General features: G+C 45.8%; 1 protein-coding gene across 5 annotated transcripts in view; it reads left to right on the top strand.

The window, feature by feature from the left end:
• Positions 1-24,457, top strand: part of PRKAB2 (protein kinase AMP-activated non-catalytic subunit beta 2) — a 768,584-nt gene that overhangs the window by 579,401 nt on the left and 164,726 nt on the right. The gene's annotated exons all lie outside the window — the stretch shown is intronic.

Raw genomic sequence — 24,457 nt, 5'->3', positions numbered from 1 at the left:
AAGCCATCCGCTTTTGTCATGATCTACCCTTGGCAGGACATAAGGGGGAAAAGGCAACTTATGAACTGATATCCAGAAGTTTTTGGTGGCCATCTATGCGAAAAGATATCACCTCCTATGTTTCTACTTGCCCCATCTGTGCTATGTATAAGACACCTCGTCAAAGACCATTAGGACTCTTACATCAAGCCAAGGCACCGACACGTCCTTGGGAAGACCTTTCGATGGATTTTGTAGTAGAGTTACCAACTTCAAATGGTAAAACAGCAATTTTGGTAACGATTGATTCTTACACAAAGCTAGCCCACTTTGTAGCGTTACAAGGAGTACCCTCTGCCTCCGAAACGGCTACCATATTCCTCAAGGAAGTTATAAGACTACACGGCTTACCCCGAACCATAATTTCTGACAGAGGATCCCAATTTACCTCAAAATTTTGGGACTCCCTTTGTCATCAACTTGGAGTTCAACGAGCCCTCTCCTCGGGGTATCATCCTCAATCAAACGGACAGACGGAGAGACTGAACGCCAATTTAGAACAGTACCTCCGTTGCTTTTGCAATAGAGAGCAAGATAACTGGACTTCTTTGCTACCCATGGCAGAATTTGCCTATAATAACACTTATCATACGGCTATCAAGATGAGTCCCTTCAAATGTACCTATGGGTACCATCCTCATCACTTACCAGGAATCATAACTCCAAGATCTAAGATATCCACACCAGCCATTGAAGAGATGTTAATGGATCTCAGGGTCTCACACAAAGAAGCATTGCGAGCATTGGAAGACAGTAGGAGGAAGTACAAGGGGTCAGCCGACACCAAAAGAAGCCCTACTCCATTATGGAAACCAGGAGATCGAGTCTGGCTCTCTACTCGGTATTTACCTCGTTGGATCCATAAGGGTAAATTTGCAGCCAGATTTATAGGTCCATATCGCATTCTATCCAGGATCAATCCAGTTGCATTCAAGTTACAACTACCCAGCGCCTTAAGAAGAATTCATCCGGTCTTTCATTCGTCTCTTCTAAAGGCTCATAAGGTCGATCCTTACAAAAGAACAAGAAGAAGCCCGATTACTGCCCCTCCCGAAGAACCAAAGGAGTATGAAGTGGCCAGATTGGTTGATTCTCGTTATAGAAGGGGAACTCTTCAATACCTGATCCATTGGAAGGGATATCCGATTGCTGAAAGAACATGGGAACCTAGATCCCATGTACATGCCCCTCGACTGGTTCAACAGTTCCACCGACGGAATCCGGGGAAGCCTGGTGGAAGCAGGTATAGAAGGGGGCATACTGTCATGCACCAGCCCTGGAAATTCGTGTATAGATGGAAATACCGCTAACATGGTTCTGATAGTTCCAAGTTGTAGGTCTAGTGTTTTTCCAACATGGCCGCCGGAAACTATAAACACCAATACATTCTGGCGCTTAGCGCGTTGTATCGACTTTGTTACGTACGCTGCCAGTTTCGTTTCCAGAGGCGACTTGCAGTTCAGAACTCCTTCTCTCCCCCTCTTCCCTCTCTGTATGTATTTCACCTTTATTCCCTCACGTGGGTGTTTACAGGTTACGGTAAGGTAGCGGTTGATTCTGTTTCGCTATTCGTTCGTACACGTAGCGCTAACCTCCCTTTGTGTCTGCCGCTATTTCCCTATAAGTGTCTACATCGGCTACCTCTCTCAGCTTTTTCTCTTTATTTACTGACGTCCACTGTATCGGAAGTCTTGTCTTATTCTATTTCTTTCCCGCTATTCTCTATCTTTTTTCCTACCTATTTCTTTCTTTTGTTGAAACTACTGGAATCTGTTTTTCTATATTCAACCCAAATTTAAATCAAAAAAGGAATTGTTGGAGAATTGGTTTACTGTTTCCAAAGGACAATTGAAAGATACTCTCAAACACTCACCGTATCTACAGACGGACAGTTAAGATCTCTCAGGGTTTTTTGCCTTTGGGCTTTTTCCCTGCACGAAGGGCGTGCTCCTCGGGTTTCCCCAAGATCTGTAAAACATCCAGATCAAGGTGGCCACCGAGGGAGCGCGTCCTTACTTACGTCAGAAAAAAGAGAAGAAGACAGGAGAAAGCATAAGAACTAGGAAGAAGACAGAAGCATTAAGGTTGGAGGAGATACAAGAAGATCCAGGTGAGGAGGAGAAAGGGGAAGAGGAGTCCAGTCTTGACACTTTGTAAATATGTTGTACAAAGTGGGGGATACACAGGATCCTTGTGGGACCCCGCATGTGATGGGGATGGGGTCTGCTGCAGCTGTGGTGGAAAAGACTCGCATGGTTCTGTTTGCCAGGAAGGATTGTATCCATGTGATGGCGGAGGGGGAGAAGTGGGCTGCTGTGGCAAGGTGATTACAGAGGACTTCGTGGCTGACCAGGTCAAAAGCCGCTGAGAGGTCTAGTAGGGGTAGGATTACGGCATTGCCTTTGTCTTTAATTTCATCAATCTGGCTTTTGAGATCAACAAGGGCGGTTTCAGTTCCGTGTTGAGGTCTGAAGCCGGATTGACGTATTCCTAGCAGTTGGTTGGATTCCAGGTATTCCTGAATTTGGATGTAGGCAACTCTGTCCAGGATTTTCAGTAGGAAGGGGACTGTGGTAATGGGCCTGTAGTTGGTGGGTATGGCCGGGTCGAGGGATTGTTTTTTCAGGAGTGGGAGAACCCATGATTGTTTTAAGTTGCTGGGGATAGAGTTATTGGTGAAGGACAGGTTGACGAGTTTGGTAATGAAGGGGGAGAGCTCTCTGGCTGCATCTTTTATGATCTGAGCCGGACAGCTGTCTCCTTTGCAGTTAGAGGGTTTTAGGGTGGTGATGATTTTTTGAACTTCCGGGATGGTGACTTTCTTAAACGAGAAGCCTGCGCTAGTGTTGTTGGGTGTGGGTAGGCTAAGGTTGGTGACCTTATTGTTGCAGAGTTGTTGCCGTTTGTCTTCAATTTTAGTTTGGAGTCCTAAAATTTTGTTGTTGAGGGCGTTCTGGATGTCGGTGCACCAGGATTTGTCTTTTAGGCCGGTTTCTGGAGGTGAAATAGGGTTTTCTAGTTCCTTCAGAATTTTGAATAATTCTTTAGTGGAGGATCCTGCCTGAGTGATCCTGGTGTTGTAAGCATCTTTTTTGGTTTGGATTATCTCACTTTTGTAGCGTGAGGATAAGTTAGTGAGGTTGGATTTGTTTACCGCGGTGGGGTTGGTTTCCAGGTGTGATGAGCCTTAGCTTTCTCTTTCCTGAGTGTTTTGAGCTCAGGGGTGAACCACGAGTTCAAATGAGCTTTAGGTTTAACTTTGCGTATTTTTAAAGGGGCAACAGTGTCCATTGCTTTAGCCATGGAATTATTGAAGGTGTCGATCAACAGGTTTAGGTCAGCGTTGGCTGGGAGAGCATTAAGGGTGGGTAAGGCCAGTGGTAGTAGGGCTTCAGCAGTAATGTTGCGTTTATTCCTGGTCGGACATGCTGGTGCCATGGGGTGCTTATTGGGCAGTGCCTGATTGGTGTTGACCTTAAGTGGGATCATGTGGTGATCGGTCCATGCCAGAGGTTGGGGGTCTTTGCAAGTTGTATTGCAGTTGTGAGTTGCTACCCAATCGAGGGTTCTACCTTTTAGGTGGGTGGGGAGTGTAACGAGTTGAGTAAGACCATGATCGGTTAGGACATTGGCTAGGGATGCAGCATGTGCATCGTTTGGGTCTTGGTAGCCGAGATTGAAGTCTCCGAGGATCATGATTTGTGCTGATGGTTTGGAGTTTTCGGTGATGAGGGAGGTGATGTCTTCTTCAAAGGTCCCAGGGGGGACTGGGGGTCTATATATAAGGTGGATGGTGATCGTGGTTGTGGGGGAAGTTTGTAGCTTGGCTGTGAGTAGCTCACAGGATGTGAGAGCGACTGTGTCGGTTAGTCTAAGGCCTAGGGCAGATTTGGAAATGATCGCTACACCTCCACCTCTGGTGTTTGGTCTGTCCGCTCTGAGGATAGAGTATTTGTCTGGGATGGCTAGCGATAAATGGGGTCCGGACGCCTCATGAAGCCAGGTTTCTATTAGGGCTAGAAAGTCGAGGTCGTTGGTAAGGATAATGTCTGCAATTTCTGTGGGGTGGGCAGCCAAGGATCTGACGTTGAGTAGGGCGCCTTTTAGAGGGGGAGGTGTGGGCTTGTTCGAGGCGATGTGCTTTGTGTTAGTTTTGGTGTAAGGTTTGGAGCTGGGAGTGGAAGTTGTGGTGGGGAGCCTGGAGCCTAATCTATCATTGCGTGCTGTGAGGTTGGGGGTAAGGGATGGGGTGGTTGGGACGGGCGGCTTAAAGCAGGCGGGGGGTTTGGTGGTCAGTTTAGTTTGGTTAGATTTAGCAATGGGGCTGGGGTGGCTGTTGGCAGGTGGGCCATGGATGGCAGTGGTGGTGGAGGTGGGAGGGTGGTTAGTGGAGGGGAAGGGGGATGCGGAGGGTAGGAACGGAGTGGGGCATGGGATGGGGTGGTGTCTGGGGCACCCTAGTTTAGCTAGGCCGTCCTGGAGGGCTATGTAGCTGTTGTTGCTACAAGGTACGTTGTCCTGTATTAAACAGAATGGGAACATGATTAGGGCGAGCCAGAAGATCATGCTCTGTAGATACGGGTGGCACCGACTAAAATGCAGTGAGGCAGTAAAGACACTGGGGCTAGAGGCGAGAAGTGTGTACAGATAAGGCTAACGTGACATGTGTGAACAGGTACAGTAGACCAAAAAGGTTCACCTAAATGCAAAACTCACAGGTAAGGCTAGCGTGGCATGTGCAAACAGGTACAGTAGACCAAAAGGGTTCACCTAAATGTAGGATTCACAGGTGAGGCTAGCGTGGCATGTGCAAACAGGTACAGTAGACCAAAAGGGTTCACCTAAATGCAAAATTCACAGGTAAGGCTAACAGTAGACCAAAGTGGTTAACCTAAATGCAGGATTCACAGGTAAGGCTAGCGTGGCATGTGCAAACAGGTCCAGTATACCAAGAGGGTTCACCTAAATGCAAGTTCACAGGTAAGGTTGGTGTGGCATGTGCAAACAGGTACAGTAGACCAAACGGGTTCACCTAAGTGCAGGATTCACAGGTAAGGCTAACAGTAGACCAAGGTGGTCTCCTTGCTCTGCTCAGTCTCATTCGCATGCCTTTCAACCCCAAAATCCCTGTATGTAATACGCGATGTCCGCAGACAAATCGAAAAATTTGAGAGTGGGGAATGAAAATTTAAATAGTGTGCCCCATTTCCCCTTTGAGGTTGGCTCTGAAAAGAACCTTTTTTTTTGTTTAAGATACTTCAGAAACACCTTTTATTCAGTACTTTTTGTTTTCTTCTTATTCTCCTCCAAAAATCTTCACATTAGCTTCTCCAAAGCAATCCTTATGTTCCAATAGAGCATGGCATTTCCCATAAAAGAAAAAGACATGCCATCTTCTTTATAAAATAAACAACATTACCAGAATCAATGTTCTCATTATTACAAGAGAACATGCCAGCTCTAAGCATGAAAGCAAACATGACTCAGTTGATTGCACACCTAGCAATATTTTGCTGAGGACAATAAACAGAACTATTGTCCAATATTGCCTTAGGTACTAAACCAGAAAAAATAACCTTGGCATTTGGAAGTACTTTCATTACTGCCTGAACCAAGTGTTCCAGATCTTCCAACAAAGTAGGGGCACTGACATAGCCCAAATGCAAAGCACCACGGTGCAAAACAACTACATGTGGACTGTTCACCCTGTCAATAGCTGCACAAACTTGTACCATTCCCTGCACATTGAAACCAGGCACAGTACTAAACACCACCTCCACTCCTTTAACATCAAAATTGTTTGCCACATTCCTGCATTTAGCATACTGCTCCAAACCATGCACAAACATACCTCCAACCACCAAATACCCTGACTTTCTCCTCCTCTGCCATCTTCACTACACAAAGACTCTTTCAACACAAACCACAACCTCAACACCTGATTGGCTGATCCCTACAGTCCTATTTCCATGGCAGATATGTTGAGAAGTCCTATATGTGGCACGCTCTGTCCGCAGACAGGGGTGTCCGCGGAGCGCGTAACACTGGGGCAGCCCTTCTACCCTTTCCACTTCACTCTCTGCACCATTCCCTCATTGCCTACTGTTAAGCAGTCACACAACCATCCACCAATCACATCCAAGAACTTTACATCTAACTCCATCATGACAGATCAGCACTTTGGATGTACTATTGATCACTCTCAATACAATTGGGCTGTGACTGCAAAGGACCTACAGCAACAACAACTATAAAACTCCCCAAGATTTCTACTTGCAGATTCATGCACATCCACATGCATGAACACAGACTACAGGTATGAATATTTTCTACACAGTACATGTACAGCTCTTCTATGAATGCATATAAACAGAGTAACTGCCACTTACCCTGTATAAACTGTAAAATGAACTTACTGTAATTACTCCCATCTGCTATGGTCAAGTGTCACTTGCAAACCTGTCTGCTCTCCAAATTTTTGTTTACACACAAAGCTATCTAAAAAAGTGTCATTTCATATTAAAAGATGGGAGAAATAACAGTATAATTATGGAAAAAGGCTTTCTAGTGTGTTATAATATTGCACGCAGCCAGGATGAGTACATGCATCTTCATTCATGCACACATGCACACAGAAAGGCTCTCGGCTGAAACAACTCCACTGCTTCTACATCAAATCATTCTGCTTTATTTTCCACACCTTCACAAATACATAGATTGCATGCTTTTCTGTACAATATCTGTCATTTACCCTGTAAAAATTGCAAATAATGCATATCATTATATCTTCTATCTCCTAACATCCAATAACATAGCCTTAAAAAGCCAAGTGTGTTCTATATGTTTACTATTATACTCATTTGTAAAACATGTTCAACTAACAGATTCTAAGTAAAATATCAGATGCACATAGGCAAAGGAAAATGCATGTGCATACTATGCTCAGTTATCAGAAAACACTACTACTACAAAAACAAAAAATCAATGTCTACATTAACAAAAGTGCTATAAACACACATATTCACTAACTTCTTTCTTTTACAATTGCAGTGAAGACCACTCTCCTGAAAAGCAGCAGTGTCTGAAGTACGAACAAGAATTTAGAAGAAACCTACTCTTTCCATACAAAAAAGTAAGTACAATACTACCATAATGTTCTAACTGTTACTCAAACACACTAGCATTTTAGTATTGTAGAACAAACATGTGTATTAACCCTCTACCATTAGATTTAGTATTAGTGCTGCCCCTCACCAGCTGCATACTTTATATTGTCATCTGAAGCCCAGTATAGTAACACACAAATATAAGAATAGCCTTCCCAACTTGATGTAGCTGCCCATTGCACAATCACACACCTCCACAAACATCCTTACCATCATACTCAGCACTCATGCACAAAGCATTCTTTTTTTCTCCAACAGACCCCAAAGAATGCCTACCAAAAAGCAACTCCGTAGAAAGCAACGCAGAAGTAGAGAAAATAAAAGTGTCCAGAATAAGCATCCATCTCTAGCAGATTTTGTACAACAGTTCAAACAAAACAGCCAATACAGTCATTAAGTGAAACAGAAAAAGCTTCCAGTACAGAAACTTTGCCTCCTCTATCAAAATGTAAAATGAAACAGAAAGTGATTTACAAGACTTCAGCTACCACTACTGCTAACAGTGCACCTATAAATCTTGATGTAGTGGCAAGTAACATACCAAAAAAAAAATGTAACAAAAATGTTCTGCCACAGAGTCCTTCAGAACCTTATAAAAACAGGAGAGAAATCATGGACAGCCCTTAAAACCTACCGTAGAAAATTAATCCTAGAAGCTCTCATAGACAGTGCAATCCTTCTCAAAAGGAAGTTATTTATTTTAGTTTTAAACAGAAGGAAACCACTAAGAAAACGAACTACTAAACTACAAAAAAGACTTCTCAATAAACAGAATATCAACAAAAATAGCTTCTTAAACATCTGTGAAGGTGAATGGAGTCACACCACGAGCACAGAACCATATTTTAACGAAGAAGCATATACACAAAAGCAAACAAACCCAATTGCCATACATAGCAGTGGACGAGGGTATGAAAAACTTAATAACACCATTATGGAACAAGAAACTCTGCTCACAAAAATATCCCTAGAAAACTCAGTATCAACTCTCCATTCCACTGAACTAAAACGTCCAGTCTACAAATGGCCGTACACATCAATGTGTAACATTGCCAAAAAATCTTTCAAATCTTTACGCCAGTTCCTCAATCAGTATGTAAAAAGCAAAGACAAATTCAAAATAAAACTACTACAAAATATGGATGCCTGTCCAGTGCACAAATACACAGGACTACAAGGACATTCATTAGCCTGCATTTTAGGACCTATTTGCAAAAGCACCTTCCATCATATCAAAATGATATTAACACATCATTCAACTATAAGAAATCTGGTCCACAAACTCTACTATGCTAAAAGTCCTGCTTTAGAACTAGCCAATTTAAATAACAATCTTCTACATGGTACAGCCAAACAACTACTCAAAGAAATTGAGCATATCGAGATAAAATATTTTGGAAGTGAAAGCCACTTACTAAATGCAATAGCTTTTAAACAAACTGCAAAACTTGACAACAACCAAACTCCTTCACGTGCTATCACAAATAACTTAGAATTATTCCCACTACCAAAACCCTTGCAACAACTCAATTTATATGAGAGCATCATAATTCAAACAGTGCACCCATTTCAAGCAATAATACGCCTTCAACCAAAAACAGCAAAATTACCTACCTCTGAATTAGTGAAAGGCATTCGTGGAAAAGTAGTTTATTTACCATGAGAACTTAAAGAAAATGGGTGTGTAACGTCCAATAGATCAATCTTTAATTGTCTTAGTAAATGGCTTACCTACAAAAGACAAAAAAAATTGGCAACAACTCATGGACTTACATAAAGTTAGACAAGCCCTTGAATATCTAAAAGACAACAATGAATACCACAAAGAAATTAATATTGAAGAAAACCTGAGAGAAACCATTGAGATAATTCAAGAGTCACCAGAATCTGGTCAATTTCAACTTCTAAATCTTGCTGCACAATCCAATATTTTAGACCATTATACAATTCATCCTTTACACTCTAAAGACGCTATAGATGATGCACTGGAAATGTACCAAATGCGACAAGGCAAAGGATCTCCAATCAGCATATGGGAAAAACGTATAGAAGCACAGGCCTTTCTTCTATTCTTTCCTACTGGAAAAGGAGGAAGGTACGATGATAGAAAAAATCCTTTTTCGCTTTTCAAAAAAAAAGATTTCTCTCCAAACTTGATGTGATCTTTTGATACCATTTGTGCTTCTTTATGTTGTAAATTTCATGTCAAAAGAATTGAGCCAGATTATTTGTGATATATAAAAAATGTTTTTGTATAATTTTGTCTATTGACATTTCTTTTTATGAAGTATTATTCCTTAAACATTCTGTTGATGTATAAAAATAACAATATTGGACTTGATCCAAACACCCAAAAGTGTGCAGGGGACGGGAGGATTCCTAGGTTGAATCCTTTTCTTTTTTTGTTTTATGTGTCGGTGTTTTGTGCCATGACTCCAGTTCCTCCCCAGCACCTAAAATTATCTGAATACAACTTCAAACTACCTAACAATCTTTATTGAACCAGAGGTGTGCACCTATACTCAACCTTTCTCTCAGGTACGATGATAGACCCACACAGATAACAGCATCAGAATATCGCTCTTTACGAATGTATTCTGACGACCCCAGATTCAGAAAAAACGTGGAATACATATCTTTGAAAGTGAACTAGCAACTCTATGCTAAGAGTTGCATCCACATTAAAATCAGGTACCCATTTTCAAAATATGTCAGCTATGCAATTATTACAAAAGGTGCAAGAAAAAGATGAGGTTTTACAGTCAAGTATTACAAATCTTTCAGCAAACATGCATGGTACAAAAGAATACTGGTTCTGACGTCATGGAGATGTACGCTGTATGATAAGAAACCTTGGCCCACGCACTTGGTTTGTTACATTAAGTTGTGCAGAATATGCATGGGAAGATTTACATGATTTCCTACGCATAGCAAACAAAAACAAAACAAACATAGATATAAAAACACCAGGAGAACTCTGCTCTCTGGATCCTGTAAATGTATCAAGATATTTCCATCATCGCTTCATTGCTATGCTACGCTTTATTTTTAATAAGACTGTTCCTCTCCTTGGAGAAGTGCAACACTTCTTTTGGAGAAAAGAATACCAAGCCAGAGGAGCACCACACATCCACATGCTATTATGGATTAAAGATGCTCCTAAATTTGTTCAGGATAGTGATGCCACTGTTTTGCAGTTCATCCAAAAATATGTCACTTGTGAAATCCCTTCACAAACAACACATAGTGACCGTCATGCACAAATTTTACAATTTCAAAGACACAAATGTGGGAAATATTGTCGTCGCAAATATAAAAACAAAGGGAAATACTACACCAAATGGCGCTTTGGTTTCCCTCGACCAGTTTCAAAAACAGGTCAAGTAAACAACTTCATGTCTTCAGTTAGACATAGGGCCTGATTCACAGAAGCGTTTCATAATGGTGCAATCCCACAGGAAAACGTTCTGTGAATTAGGCCCATAGTGTCAAAGGTAAATCACCTAAGAACACATATTACATAAAAAGAACAGAACAATCAAAATACATCAATGATTACAATGCAATCATTGCCCTCCTATGGAATTCAAACATAGATGTGCAGTACATTGCAGACAATTCCACTGCAGTTGCACAATATGTCACAGCCTACTTAACCAAAGAAGAGAAAACAGAGCTTCAGGACCTCTGAAGGTCACTACCTGCATACATAAAAAAGAAATGTGGATGGTTTGAATGTAATATACTACCATTACTCTAAAACAGAGATTACCAGCAAATCTTGTAAATGCTTATTTAATGTTCTTAAAACCCAAATTTAATAGCTAATCTCTGCATAAACATTAGCAAAACTTCAATTTCAAAACTATAAACAGTTAGAATACGCCAATAGGTATCTAATTGCCCCAAGATTCTGCAACAAGCAAACAGATAAATAAATACCACTAAAATGTAACAAGAAATAAACAGAATACACCAACAGGTATCTAACTGCCCCAAGATTCTGCAACAAGCAAACAGATAATAAATACCACTAAAATCAAACAAGAAATATACAGTTATAATATGCCAACAGGTATCTAACTGCCCCAGAAAATCTGCAACAACCCAACAGATAGATGAATAGCATAAACGTAGAAATAAACAATTAGAATACGCCAACTGGTATCTGACTGTCCCAGAAATCTGCAACAAGCCAACAGATGGAAGATTAGCAAGAAACAAGAAATAAACACTACAACAATGAAAGAAATATATTGTATCACAACATAGAAGGTTTTTTTTTCCCACAGACCCAATGATTTAAAAAACAAATACAGAAACTGAGCAAATTGCGCAGTACACTGGTTTGAACTATACTACTTCTAAAGTACTAAATATGAGGGTCGAAAAAATACACTGTAGGCGTGAGCAAAGTTTTTCCCTCATTCACTCTATGGGAAAAAATGAAATTTTGGGACCCCCCCCTATAACTTTGCCCCCCCCCCCGGACCAAACTTTGCAAAGAAATTCAGAGTGGGTCATACACTTTTTTTCACAAAGTTTGGTGAGGATTCGTCTAGGCGGAGTTATAAGCCACCCAAAAAGTGCTCTTCCTATGAGATGAGCAACTTACCCATAACTACACGGCCGTGGCCCGTGTAATATATATATATATATATATATATATTTTGTTCTCCTTCTCTTGATGAGCGTCTGACACGGATATAGAGGCTTTCTGCAGGGGGCTGCGCAAGACATTATTGCATCCCTGGCATGGGATTACTGAGGGAGCAGGGGGCTCACACCTGACTGGGGGGTATAAACTGAGAGGCCGCCTTAGTCCACCCATGCCCAGGAAGAATAGCTGGTCAGGCATAATTTGGGGCGGTGATCCCCTGCCTCTGGTGTCTTCAGCTCTCTTGCTGCCAGCGGGACACATAAGTTGGGGGTCCGGGCTCGCTGACTAGCCCTCGCCCACAGTGTTGCGCCTCGTGTGGAGAATCAGATGGACTGTGGGCGACTTCCATGGCTGGATGTGATGGTATGCGTCAGAGGCCCTTCTGCACAGGGTGAGGACTGCCTTCAGGGGTACGAGTTCTGGGCTAGTAGGAGTGTGCAGGAGTTTCAAAGTTCTCGGGTTGGAGAAGTGACCTGGGAACCAGCTTTAAAGGGCAGCAGCCGATTTATTAGTCCAGTGCTGCAATTCCAGGGGTGACTGTGTGGGTGCTGCCCATACTTGAGTTTCCTGACTTCCCCCAGTTGTGCAGAGACTTGAGTGTTTGGCGTTGCGAGGGTCCCTGCCTGCGCCTCCATCCTTCTTGATAGACTGGAAATCTTGCCATCAGCGGTTTAATTTTGCTGACCCCGACCGCAAGAGTCCAAACACTTGGCCATGGTGTAGGCGGTAGGTAAAATGGTGTCTACTAAGAAAGACATTGCAGCGCTGCTGGAGAAAATAAGGGGGATTTGTTCCGATGTAGCTTTATAAGCTGGACACACAAGTTGATAAAAATGATGATAGACTTTTGAGAATGGAGACTAAACAATCCTTGCTTCATGCTCCGGAATTTCATATCAACATGAGGTTTTCAGAGATGGAAAGGATGGAGGCTGAAATGACTCTCAAGATTTACAATTTTGAAAATAGAGGGATGAGAAATAATTTCTGGTTCTTTGGACTGCAGGAGAAAGATGGAAAGACAGAACAGGACATTAAGAGGTCCATATATGACATGATTAAGCTCTTGTTTGGCAATGACGTGATCATTGAACCCAAAATGGTAGAGCTCACTGAGCTGGTGGAAGGAGCAGGGACCCCAGATCGGTGCTGGCCAGCTTCCACTACTTTGAAGAAAAGAGGAACATTCTTGATAGGGCGAGGAAAGAGGGCTAGGTCCTTCTTGGTTCTTCGAAAATCACAATCTCACAGGACGTCTCAGCATTCACTTTGGCGAGGAGGAGGTTGTGTGGCCCCCTTACCTAGTGGCGTACAGAGAAGGGAGTCCGTTATCATTGGGAGTTCCCTTTCTCTATTTCTTTTGAGTATGAGGGTCTTAAATATAAATTGATAACTGAGAATGATATTCAGAGGGTCAAGAGTGTACTCTTGGGGCCCCTGCAGAGATAGCCCCGGAAGGAGACGGCACTCCCATTGAGGGGTTTCTGAGGGTGGAGTGTGGCAAGAGGTGCCGAGTGCCAGAATCTTTGAAGTTTAAGAAACTGAACCCACACCGCCTAAAGGGGGTTCCCTGATGATCCGACTACTGACAAGAAGCACTTTCTTATTGCCCACCTGATCCGCTGTTGATGCCTTATGTTGACTTATTTGGTCTGTTTTTGTGTTTACTGAGGTTGTCACAGAGAGGGGTTGCAGATATTGTGGTTTTGGTATTTGATATTGGAGTATGAATTACAGGACTGAAATTTGATAAGAGCGGGGGTAAAGGTGCTGGTTTCACGATATGTGGGCTTGATCGTTTTGTTACGGGGGGAGCTCTTATATGAGTGGAACGTATAGATATTTTCCATGGTCTGGGAATAACTGGTGGTCTGATCCCAGACAGTGATGTTATCTGGGCGGGGCTGGAAGCCACACGGCGGGGGGCTTTGACTTTGGGGGTTTTGAATGGGGAGAAGGGAAGGGGTGCCCTGGTAAAGGGAATTCATTTCAGGTGATTGTTATGACCTGGGAACTCGTTTTAGTTGAATGTGCGTTACTTGGTGGACACGACTTATTGACTCCATGGCGATGGCGGATGTGACTAAATGGGGAGGGCGGACTGCCTACGGGTTTGTACATAGAATGTGAAAGGCCCAAACTTGCCGACTAAACAATTGTTGGTCTCTAGAGAGTTTCAGAGGGTGGGAATGGATGACCTATTCTTGCAGCAAATAATACGAAATTACGAAAGGACTGTCCCATGTGGCCTTATTAGAAAGATGTATTGGGCGTTTGGTTATTCTAAGAAGGATGGGGTGGGGATCCTTTTCCACAGGAGACTAAGGATGGAAGAGGTGATGACATGGAAAAGTGGTGACGCAGGGGCTTTGCGGGTTTCAGGTCTGATAGGAGGAGTATGGCTTACGTTTGCGATGAAATATGTCACTAACCAATGGAAAATTAGATTTTTGAGGGTAACATTTTTGTAAGTGGTGAGAGAATTCAAAGGGCACCTCATAGTAGGGGGAGACCTGAACATGTGGGCTGACCCAGCACTGGATAGACGGGTCCCAGGAGTGGATGGTAGTAAAGTTCCCCCTGTTGGTTGTGAAGGTTTGTAAGCCTGCCTGGATTCTCACGATTTGCGTGACGCATGTTGCCTATTTCATCCTCAGGACAGAGGTTTCACCTTTTACTCTCCTCCGCAAGGAACCTATACCAACATTGATTATCTTTGTGTGCACAGAGAATTGTAGGACAGTGTGCTTTGTTGTGAAATACTTCTGATTAGTTGGTCGAATCACGATATGGTGTTGCTGGATATATCATGGGTGGGACTAAGTGTTTGTTATTAACTGTGGAGATGTAATGAATCACTTTGGAAGGACCCAATGTTTAGGGAGGAGTATGACAGAGTCATTAAGGAATACTTTCTCATCAATGATATAGGGGAGGTGGATATAAGTACCTTTTGGGAAGCTGCTAAAGTGACTTGGAGTGGACTGTTGATTAGGGAAGGAGCCCAGAAGAAAAGGGAGAGAACTTTACTTGAAAATAGGTTGCGTACAGAGATTGGTGTCTTGGAAAGGGAAATACAGGAATCAGATGTAGGGGTGTGGAGACTGGTGGAGGAGGTGAGGGGTAAAAGGGAGGAACTGATATTGTTTGAAAGCTCCAGTTTTTGCATCAAATGTATTATGAGAAAGGGGATAAGACTGATGCGCTCTTGGCTGCCTGCCTTTGTGGAAAATGGCTGAAAGATGTACAACATCAATACACGGCATTAATGGCCAAGTGGTAATGGCTTCGGAGGGGATTGTGGACATATTGGCTTCTTTTTATGAGGAGTTATATGCGGGAGAAGAGCAGTTGGACGCCAGAGGTCTGGAGGCTTACTTGAGTGGTGTCTCTCTCCTCGTCTTGACACCTAATGACATTGCAGGTATTGACGCTCCTATAACGGGGAAGGAGATTGTAGCGGCAATTTGAAGTTTGCTGCTGGGTAAGGCCCCAGGTTATGATGGCTACTCGTCAGGATTTCACAAATCATTTACTGCGTTACTTGTCCCTTATTTGACAAAGTTGTTTAACCATATCTGGCCGACAGGGCGTGCCCCTGGATCTTTTGAGAGGGCCCTCTGTTTTTTGATACCTAAGGAAGGTAAGGACCCTTTTCTCTGTGGGTTCTATGCACCCATCTAACTTCTTAATGTGGACGCATAGATATTCACCCCAGTACTTGCCTCTCGGTAGGGTACACATGCCTTGACTGGTCCACCCCATATCAGGTGAGTTTTATAAGGGGGTACCAAGGCACGGATACTATCCAGAAAACATTGCACCTACTCGATTGGGCTGGGGGAAAGAGGGCAATCCTACATTGCTTTCTATTGATGCGGCGAAGGCAGTGCTGCGTAAGTTTGAATTTCAGTGTGGGGTGTTGAATGGGATTATGGCCTTGTACTCACATCCGACAACATGCATTGCAGCGAACGGGTGGTTTTCTCGCTGGTTTGCTTTGGCCCGGGGAATCAGACAGGGATGTCCCCTTTCACCTCTACTGTTTGCTTTGTCTTTAGAACCACTGGCCCAGTGGTTAAGATAGGATCCCTGAGTGGCAGGTATAAGAGTGGGAGAGTCCGAATATAAACTGGTGTTGTATGCGGGTGACATTTTATTTCATCTTAATAACTCGTTGGGATCGGCCCGGCGGCAGTGAAACTGATTGGACACTATGGGACGTTCTCTGGGTTCAAAATGAATAGGGCCAAGTCTATATTGTTTCCCTTTGATAGGGAGGAGGATCGGGATTCACGAGGATTGGACTGTTTGGGAATGGAGGTGAGGGAGGACCAATTGCGCTATTTGGGGATCCTTCTAACGAGGAATTTTGATGGGTTCTATGAGGCAAACTACCCTCCCCCCTTCTGTGTTGCAAAGCTTATATAATGACATGGGGAAATGGGATAGACTCACCATATCATGGATGGGATGCCTAAATGCCATTAAGATTAATTTCCTTCCTAGACTGCAGTGTATATTTCAGATATCGGGGCTCCCGATTCTATGTTTTGAGAAGTGAAAGGAATCTTTTAAAGTTCTTATGGCAATGGAAGAAAGCACAAATGGCTTATGATATTCTGGTGCTTCCAAAAGAGTTTTCCGGACCTGTACATGTATAATAAGGCGGCTCAGCTTAGGGTTATGGTACCTCATTTCAGGGAACAGGTGGCGCGTCAGTGGGTTGGGTTGGATAATTGTCATCTTCGACTTGCGACAGTGGGAGAATGGTTCTGTGTACCGAGGGACCGAATTCCGCAAAGGATAAGGGAACATCCCATTCTCTGTGTCATTTGCAATCTCTGACTTAAGGGGCCAGAGATGCATGGGGTGACGACTTGGCCTTCCCCATTGAGCCATTTGTGGGCTCTGGGGTGAGGGACCATAGTCTGAATTTTCAGAGGTTTCAGAGTTGGTTTGAGGCAGGCCTTATGAGGGTGGACAGTTATGGAAAGACGGCAGTTTATCCCTATATCGGAACTGGAAGAGGCACTGGGAATTGGGACCCTGTCCGTGTTTTCATGTTTGCAACTGAAGGGGGTGATCACAGCCGAAGTCTGGAAGGCGCAGGTGCAGCGGGATCGCACTCTGACAGCGAAGGTTCTCGATTCTCAGACAGAGAGGAAGGGTTTCATTTCCCTACTGTACCGTGCCTTGGTAGAGGCAGGCAAGGGGAGCACAGATACACTTCGGTTAGATGGGAAAGGGACTTGGGCTTGCGATTGACTGAGGCATTATGGCGCAAACTGTGCTGCAGGGCATTTGAGGTTTTAATTGCTTGTCAGTATAAGCTTCACGCCATTAAATTATTGCATTGATGGCAGTATGACCCAGTGAGCCTCTCCAAGATGTATCCTCTGGTGAGTCCGCTCTGCTGGCGGGAGTGTGGTGCAAAGGCAGAATATTGGCATATGTGGTGGGAGTGTGATAAGTAGCAGGTTTATTGGGACAAAGTGCTTTGATGGAAAAAGAAGATGAATGGTGAACGTTCGCTGTTCCTTATGTTGTTTGACCTGGAGGAAATTGAAGGGCAGTATCAGGGTTTGTCTCACTTGGCACACTGTTTGCTGTTGGCGGCCAGGGCATGCCTAGCTATGCACTGGAAGAAGCCATTGCTACCTTGGAAAATGGAGTGGGTCAATACAGCTAAGAATATTTATGTAATGTAATTACTACAGCCATTCACGGACATAGAGTCAACATGGAGACGGAATGGAGTGGGTTCTGCACCAGGTTTATTCCCCTTGGAGGTTTCTCGACATTAGGAAGTGGGTGACGATGTGGTGGAAGGAGTGTCTAGGGCAGAGGGATTCGACCCCTTCCCTTTAAGGAGGGGATCTACTGACCAGTGTTGGGCAGAACCGTCAGGGGTATGCTATTGTTGTGCCAGATGTCCGCTCTTCTTTTTATGGTTTTCTCATATGTGGTTTCAGTATCGCACAAGAGGTCTTTTGTTGTTCTTATGGATCGTGTGTTTTTTGTTGCCTATACCAGGGGGGCGGCAAGAGGGGGGAGCGGGATGTGTGGAGGTAAGGGAAAGATGGTAGTTGTAGTTTTTGGTCTTGAGGTGGTTTTGTACTACTTCTCTTTGTATTGTAAAAAATGACATTACGACCCTGGCGCTAAGTGAAAAACGATGGCGGTAAATGGTTACCGCCATCGTTTTCCGCCAGGTCCGATCATGACTCGTGACCGTAAACTACGATGCCAATAGCGGCATCGTAGTTAACGCTGCCGCTAACTGCGCTAAGGGTGCGCGCACGCGACCGCCCACACCGTATTTAGCGCCATGGCGGAAAGGTACGCAAATGCCGACCCAAGCGGACATGCACCTAACGCCATCACCGAGGCCGCTAAGTACCTTACCGCCATGGTGCAAATAACGCCATCGCGAACCAACCGTAAAGGGCCATGTCAAGTGAATGCAGCTGCCACAGGTGCACAGAAACAGCACAGGTGAAGGCAATACAGACTCAGGGGAGTACAAAAAGAGCACACCCCACCCCTACCCACACCCAGTCACACTCCACAATGATGCCAATACGACTAGCAATGTTGGGGCTGGAGGACCTGATAGCAATGCATGTGCTACTACAACAGCAACAACAACAACAGGCAGCACAGAGGAGACGCAGGAGGAGAAGGAGGGCAAGGCAGGCCCAGCAAGCCCCACCAGCACAGCCAGTGCCACCACGCAGGCAGCCCCCAATCCCACGCATCAGAGCCAATCCAAACAACCTCACTGCTGAGCAGATCCACACCCTGTACCGTTTGGACCGGGACACCATCACCGCCATCGTAGACATGACACACAACGACATCGTCAGCATGATAGAAAGTCCAACCGCCATCCCCCCCCTACTGAAGATAGTGGCTGTACTCCACTTCCTGGCCACAGGCACCTACCAGCACACAGAGGGGCACCTGCATGGCATTTCACAACCATTATTCTCACGAACACTCATCCAAGTGCTCGATGCCCTCCTCAAGCACACAGACGACCACATCTCATTACCACGGACTGCCCAGGAGATTGCAAACACCAAAGTGGGTTTCCATGCACTAGCCAGCATACCCGGTTGCATTGGTGCCATCGACTGCACCCATGTGGAATTGGTGGTTCCACGTGCCATGGAGGTACCGTACCGCAACCGGAAACAGTTCCACTCTATCAACGTGCAAATGGTCTGTGACTCCAACAAGATCATCACACATTGTTGTGCCCGATTCCCCGGATCAACCCATGATTCAATGGTCCTGAGGAACTCCACAATACCACGCTACATGGAGCGACATGCAGGCCCAAGATCCTGGCTACTCGGTGAGTGCAATGTCATGGAAGTGGGCATGGGAATGACGTACCAGTGCATACTCCACCTGGCAGAAAGGGGGGGGGATGATGCATACTCCACCTGGCAGAAAGGGGGGGGGGATGATGCATACTCCACCTGGCAGAAAGGGGGGGGGATGATGCATACTCCACCTGGCAGAAAGGGGGGGGGATGATGCATACTCCACCTGGCAGAAAGGGGGGGGGGGATGATGCATACTCCACCTGGCTGTGAGTAACACAGAGAACGGAGACAGAGGAAGGGCACTCACAATGCACACAACCCCTCTGCATACATAGGGTGATGGCATGCAAAACAGGCCATGGCAGCAATGAGCATATACTGGTTGCATTGTGTGAATCAATTAGTGCATGTAGAAGTGAGCCAAGGTAACAGTTCCATGCCAGCCATGGTGGAACATCATGTTCCTGATCAGACAACATGACTGACACATACATTCTCGCCTACATACAGGTGATGCAGCCTATCCCCTGAAGAGGTGGCTCCTCACACCAGTCCGGAACCCGCAGAACCAGCACGAGGAGGACTTCAACCGTGCACATACACGTACTCGTGTGGTCATAGAGCAGACATTCGGCCTCCTGAAGGCACGGTTCCGAAGCCTCAGCAGGTCTGGTGGGGCACTCCTGTATGGCCATGAGAAGGTGGCAAAGATCGTCATGGCATGTGTCATGCTGCACAATATGTGCGTCAGACGGAATGTGCCCCTGCCCCCTGACGCAGAACTGCAACCACCTGACGATGAGGATGAGGAGGGTGCAGATGGGGCGCCACCACATGGAGGAGGCGATGCACAGGAGGGGCGTGCCATGCGCCAAAGTATCATCGACCACTGCTTCTAGCACACACGGCTGGTGTTTATCGCATGGAGACTGCACTTGGGGCACTGTGTGTCTCTGGGACATGCACACTGTGGACTGTACACCAATAAAGCACACATACGCAATGAAAATGTCCACACATTTCTTTTTTTGAAAGAAAAAAGTGTATTGGAACTATGAACTGTCGTGTCACACCCCCTCCCACCTCCCCCCTGCACACCCCAACACACCCCCTCCCACCTCCCACCTCCCCCCTGCACACCCCAACACACCCCCTCCCACCTCCCACCTCCCCCCTGCACACCCCAACACACCCCCTCCCACCTCCCACCTCCCCCCTGCACACCCCAACACACCCCATGTAGGTGTCAACAGATGCCTGTGACAGTGTCCACAGGCCGTCACAAGCCCCCTCTCCCGGCCCCCGGGGCACCCCTGGCTGTGGAGCGCAGGTTGCGTCCGGAACGTCGCACGGGGCTGCTCTGCGCAGAACTGGCAGTGGAGGATGTCCCTGGCTGCCCCTGTGCATGCAGCTCCTGTACTGTGTGGGTGAGGTCAGTGACCGCACGACGCAAGCCCGCAAGTTCGGCACAGATGTCCCGGGACATGGCCTGCATGGCATCCCTCAGGGTGGCAGTGCTCTGCGCCACTTCGGCCCTTAGTGTCTCCGTGGCCTGTTCAATGCTAAACCTAGCCCCCACACATTCCGCGGCATGCTCATCCAGCATTGTGGACAGTTGATGCTGCCGTTGAGTGATGTCCTCGAGGGACTGCTGGCCGTGCTGGCCCATGGCCAGTGCAGGTGGAGTGATGGAGGGGCTGCTCCCCTCCTGTGGAGTGTGGACAGGGCATGGGGTGGAAGGCCACTCCTCTGCCTCAGTGTGCCCCTGTGTGTCACCCTCATGGGGGCTGGCGTCTGAGAAACAGGGGGAATGTAGTTGGTCAGTGGGGCTTCTGACCTCCTGCTCCATGTCCGAGTCAGAACATGCAGCTGTTGCAGCTGTCTCCCCGATGTTGCTGCTGGCCGCTGACCCCCTGCCTTCTGTGGCAGGCAATGTCGGTGGAGGTGGAGCAGCTGCTGCTGGCCTGCTGCCAACAGGGGTGCTTGCCGGTGGGACCTCCGGTATGCCTGCAGTGGGACCTGCTTGTCGTGGGGTCTGCCTCACTGCAGCTGAGGTTGAGGGTGCAGGGACGTTGTTGTTGGACTTCGCTCTCTTCGGCGCAGGGGTGTCCTGGTCCTCTGGGTGTGATTCTGTGCCTGTGGTGGAGCAAAGGTGGGAGGGCGTTATTGATGGGTCTACGGACTTTGGAATGACAATGGTTGACATTATTTTGGCCAGTGGATGAGGCAGATTTCAGGCAGTGCCATGCAGGTTGTCTCCTTTTAGTGTGGTATGTGGATGCAGGTATGCGGGTGCCAGCAGTGTATGCAGGGTGGTGCTCGCATGTGGCTATGGGCAGTATTGATTTGTGTTGCATTTACACTCTAGGGCAACCTTGTGCTACACATGATTGGACTGCTGTGACTATGGCATGTCTTGTATGAGGCACCTACCTTCATCGCCTGATGTCGGGGCTCCCCTTTCCATCCCTCCAACGCCTTCGATGGATTCCATGCCGATGGTGGTTGCACAGATCTCCTCCCACGGTTGGAGTTTCAGGGGGGATTCCGACCCTCCACCGGTTCCCTGGGCAAGGTTGCGGTTTGCTGAGATGACGGCTCTGACCCGTATGCGCAGGTCATCCCAACGCTTCCGGCACTGCTGTGGGGTGCGGGGTACGGTCCCCACCGCGCTGACGCGCTCAGCCACCAGGGCCCAGATGGCCTTCTTCTTCCCGATTGCTGTCCTGGTCATTTCAGGGGAGAAAACAACACCTGCGTTGTCCTGCAGGGTCTCCGCTAGCATGCAGAGTTCCTCCCGGCTGAATCGCTCCTGGCGCTGGCGGTCACATGCCTTTTTCACGGATTTTGGCATTTTCGGGAACTTGGATGGGTGGGTGTTTGGTTGGGACAGGTGTCAGGGTTGGGTCTGGTGTTGTTTGGTAGGATGGCGATGGATTGTGTTTTTAAAGATGGCCGACGGGCTGCTTCCCGTTCCGGCGCGATGACGCTATTTCCGGTTTGGCCTTTTACGGCCGCCGCTAATTACGGTGGCCGTAAATTACGGTGGCCGCTACTTACGCTGGCGGAAGGGCACCTTGCTCGCTTAGCGATGCCGGTAGGGGCCTTTTCCGCCATGGCGTTAATTGCATTACCGCCATGGCGTAATGCTCGTGCGCGATGGGTCGTGATGTGGCGCTCTTTACGCCATCGTCCCACGGCGTAAACGCTCATTACGCCATGGCGGTAATGACGGGCGATTACCGCCAGGGTCGTAATGAGGCCCAATACAAATTTTAATTAAAAAAAAATTCAGGCATTGAATTGAGACACCATTCACAAAGAGGTCACATCTAGTTTTGGCAACTCTTACTCTAACTCCATGAGGAAAGCCCTAGCCATTTCCATATACCCCTCTAGAATCAAACAAATGCTTCCACTGATTTTTGGAGTTCACACATAGCTATATGGGAAGACATGCACAGAGAAACAGGGTGCCAGGGAGGGGATCCCTAAAGAGATTTATGGTTACTCAGGTGGAAAATCAGAATTGGTGTATCGGATGATGTCCCTTATGAGGACTCTTCGGGACAAAGTTTCTGTTATCCAATCCTATATAATTCATGGGTAAGAGGTGCAGTGTGGAACTTTAGCCTTCACAGTCACTGACTTTGTTAGTTAAAAATGGAGCAAAGGAGCCTTCATATCAAAACACCTTTGGAAACTCACCACAGTCTGGCCTCGTTCCTGTATTACTGATATGCCTGTTTGTTTATCAAGACCACTTTTGGAGTAATCAGACTGGCTCTTGGACACCTTTTGGGTCTTATTCAGTAAATCTGTAGACTTACTAATAATGTGACACAGTCTCAAAGTTGCAATTCATTGGGGCTTGAATTCACATGAGTAATTTCTGATAGGTGGGATTTGAAGATGATCCGGTACTCAGATGCCTGCCAGCATCACATGCGTGGCTCTTTCATGATCAATGTCCTTACAACCTCTTGCAAGGTCTTTATCAAACATTGTTGTAAACCTCTTTGTGACTGTTGTTTTTTCCAGATAGTTTGATAATGCACACACAACCTATTGGTTGGTTGATGAAAATAGCCCTCAAGTTAAATCATTGGAGACATTCAGACATTCATTTAATTAAGGACAATGGTCTAGGTTGTAGGACATACTGGTATTATGAGTTCATCCTCTGTGTGCGAGATGAAAGTGTCTACTGCCGCCTGTGAAACTAGATATGTATCCAACACACAAAAGTGGCTAAATTGGCAAATAGGGTTCAGTGCTTCTATACATCTTAAATGATAAAACAAGAAATTAGACTAAAGTATCTCAAAATAAGCTGCAACCTCAGATTCACTTAAACATCTAAATGTAGCAAATTCAGCGTGAATGTATTTCTTTTAAGAAGATCACAGATACAATGGTTGTACATATATATTAGGGCAAGCATTCATTAAAATAATGAGCATTATTCATCTTTTGGCAATAGTTCTATAAGTGGTTTAAAATGTGCACTAGCAAATTGATTAACAGTCCACTTTATATACTATGGGGCTCATTATAAATTGCCGGTCTAGGAAAAAAAGTGCTGGTAACATTTACCAGAACTTTTCTTGTTGGTGGGGCTTACCTGACTTACCGGCCACCAAGAGCTGGAGGTAAATCAGACCCCCACTGGCAATAAAAAGCTGGTATTTCCAGCACTGATACAAACTGATGCCGCAAATACCAGCAATTCCCTCCATGGAATGGGGAATTACTGGTATTCCCACCGCCTGTAATATCCCAGTAATACCAGGATACTAGGTGGCTGAAATGGTAATACCGTTTGCCAGTATCCCGCCGGATTTACTGGCAGGATACCAGCAAATTTATGGGGACCCCTATGTGCCTTGTTATAAGCTGGTCCTTGCAGTAAAAACGAAGCGGTAATGCAGTTACCGGTGCATTACCGCACCACCGAACTACGGGTTTGTGGGTAAGGCAGATGAAAACCTCCAGCAAGAAGCTGGATGTAATAATGCCATTTTACCGCCCGAAATTGTCTGATTTTGCGCTATTGCCACCGGCGGTAATACTAACGAAATCCTCCATGGTGTTCTATGGACTTCAATTAATGGGGACTAACATCGCCTTGCCACCACTTGTAATCCAGCAGTAATACCGCCGGACCACGTGACAGTAACAGTAATGCAGTTTGTTGATATCGTGGTGTACTTACCGCCGAGATACAACCAAACTCGTAGTGATGTCCATGTTTA

This window comes from Ambystoma mexicanum, chromosome 1q, assembly GCF_040938575.1.
Source record: "Ambystoma mexicanum isolate Mex_15411 chromosome 1q, UKY_AmexF1_1, whole genome shotgun sequence".
Lineage (NCBI taxonomy): Eukaryota > Metazoa > Chordata > Amphibia > Caudata > Ambystomatidae > Ambystoma > Ambystoma mexicanum.
The sequence above is the reverse complement of the archived record's forward strand: the minus strand, read 5'-3'. Positions and strand labels throughout refer to the sequence as shown.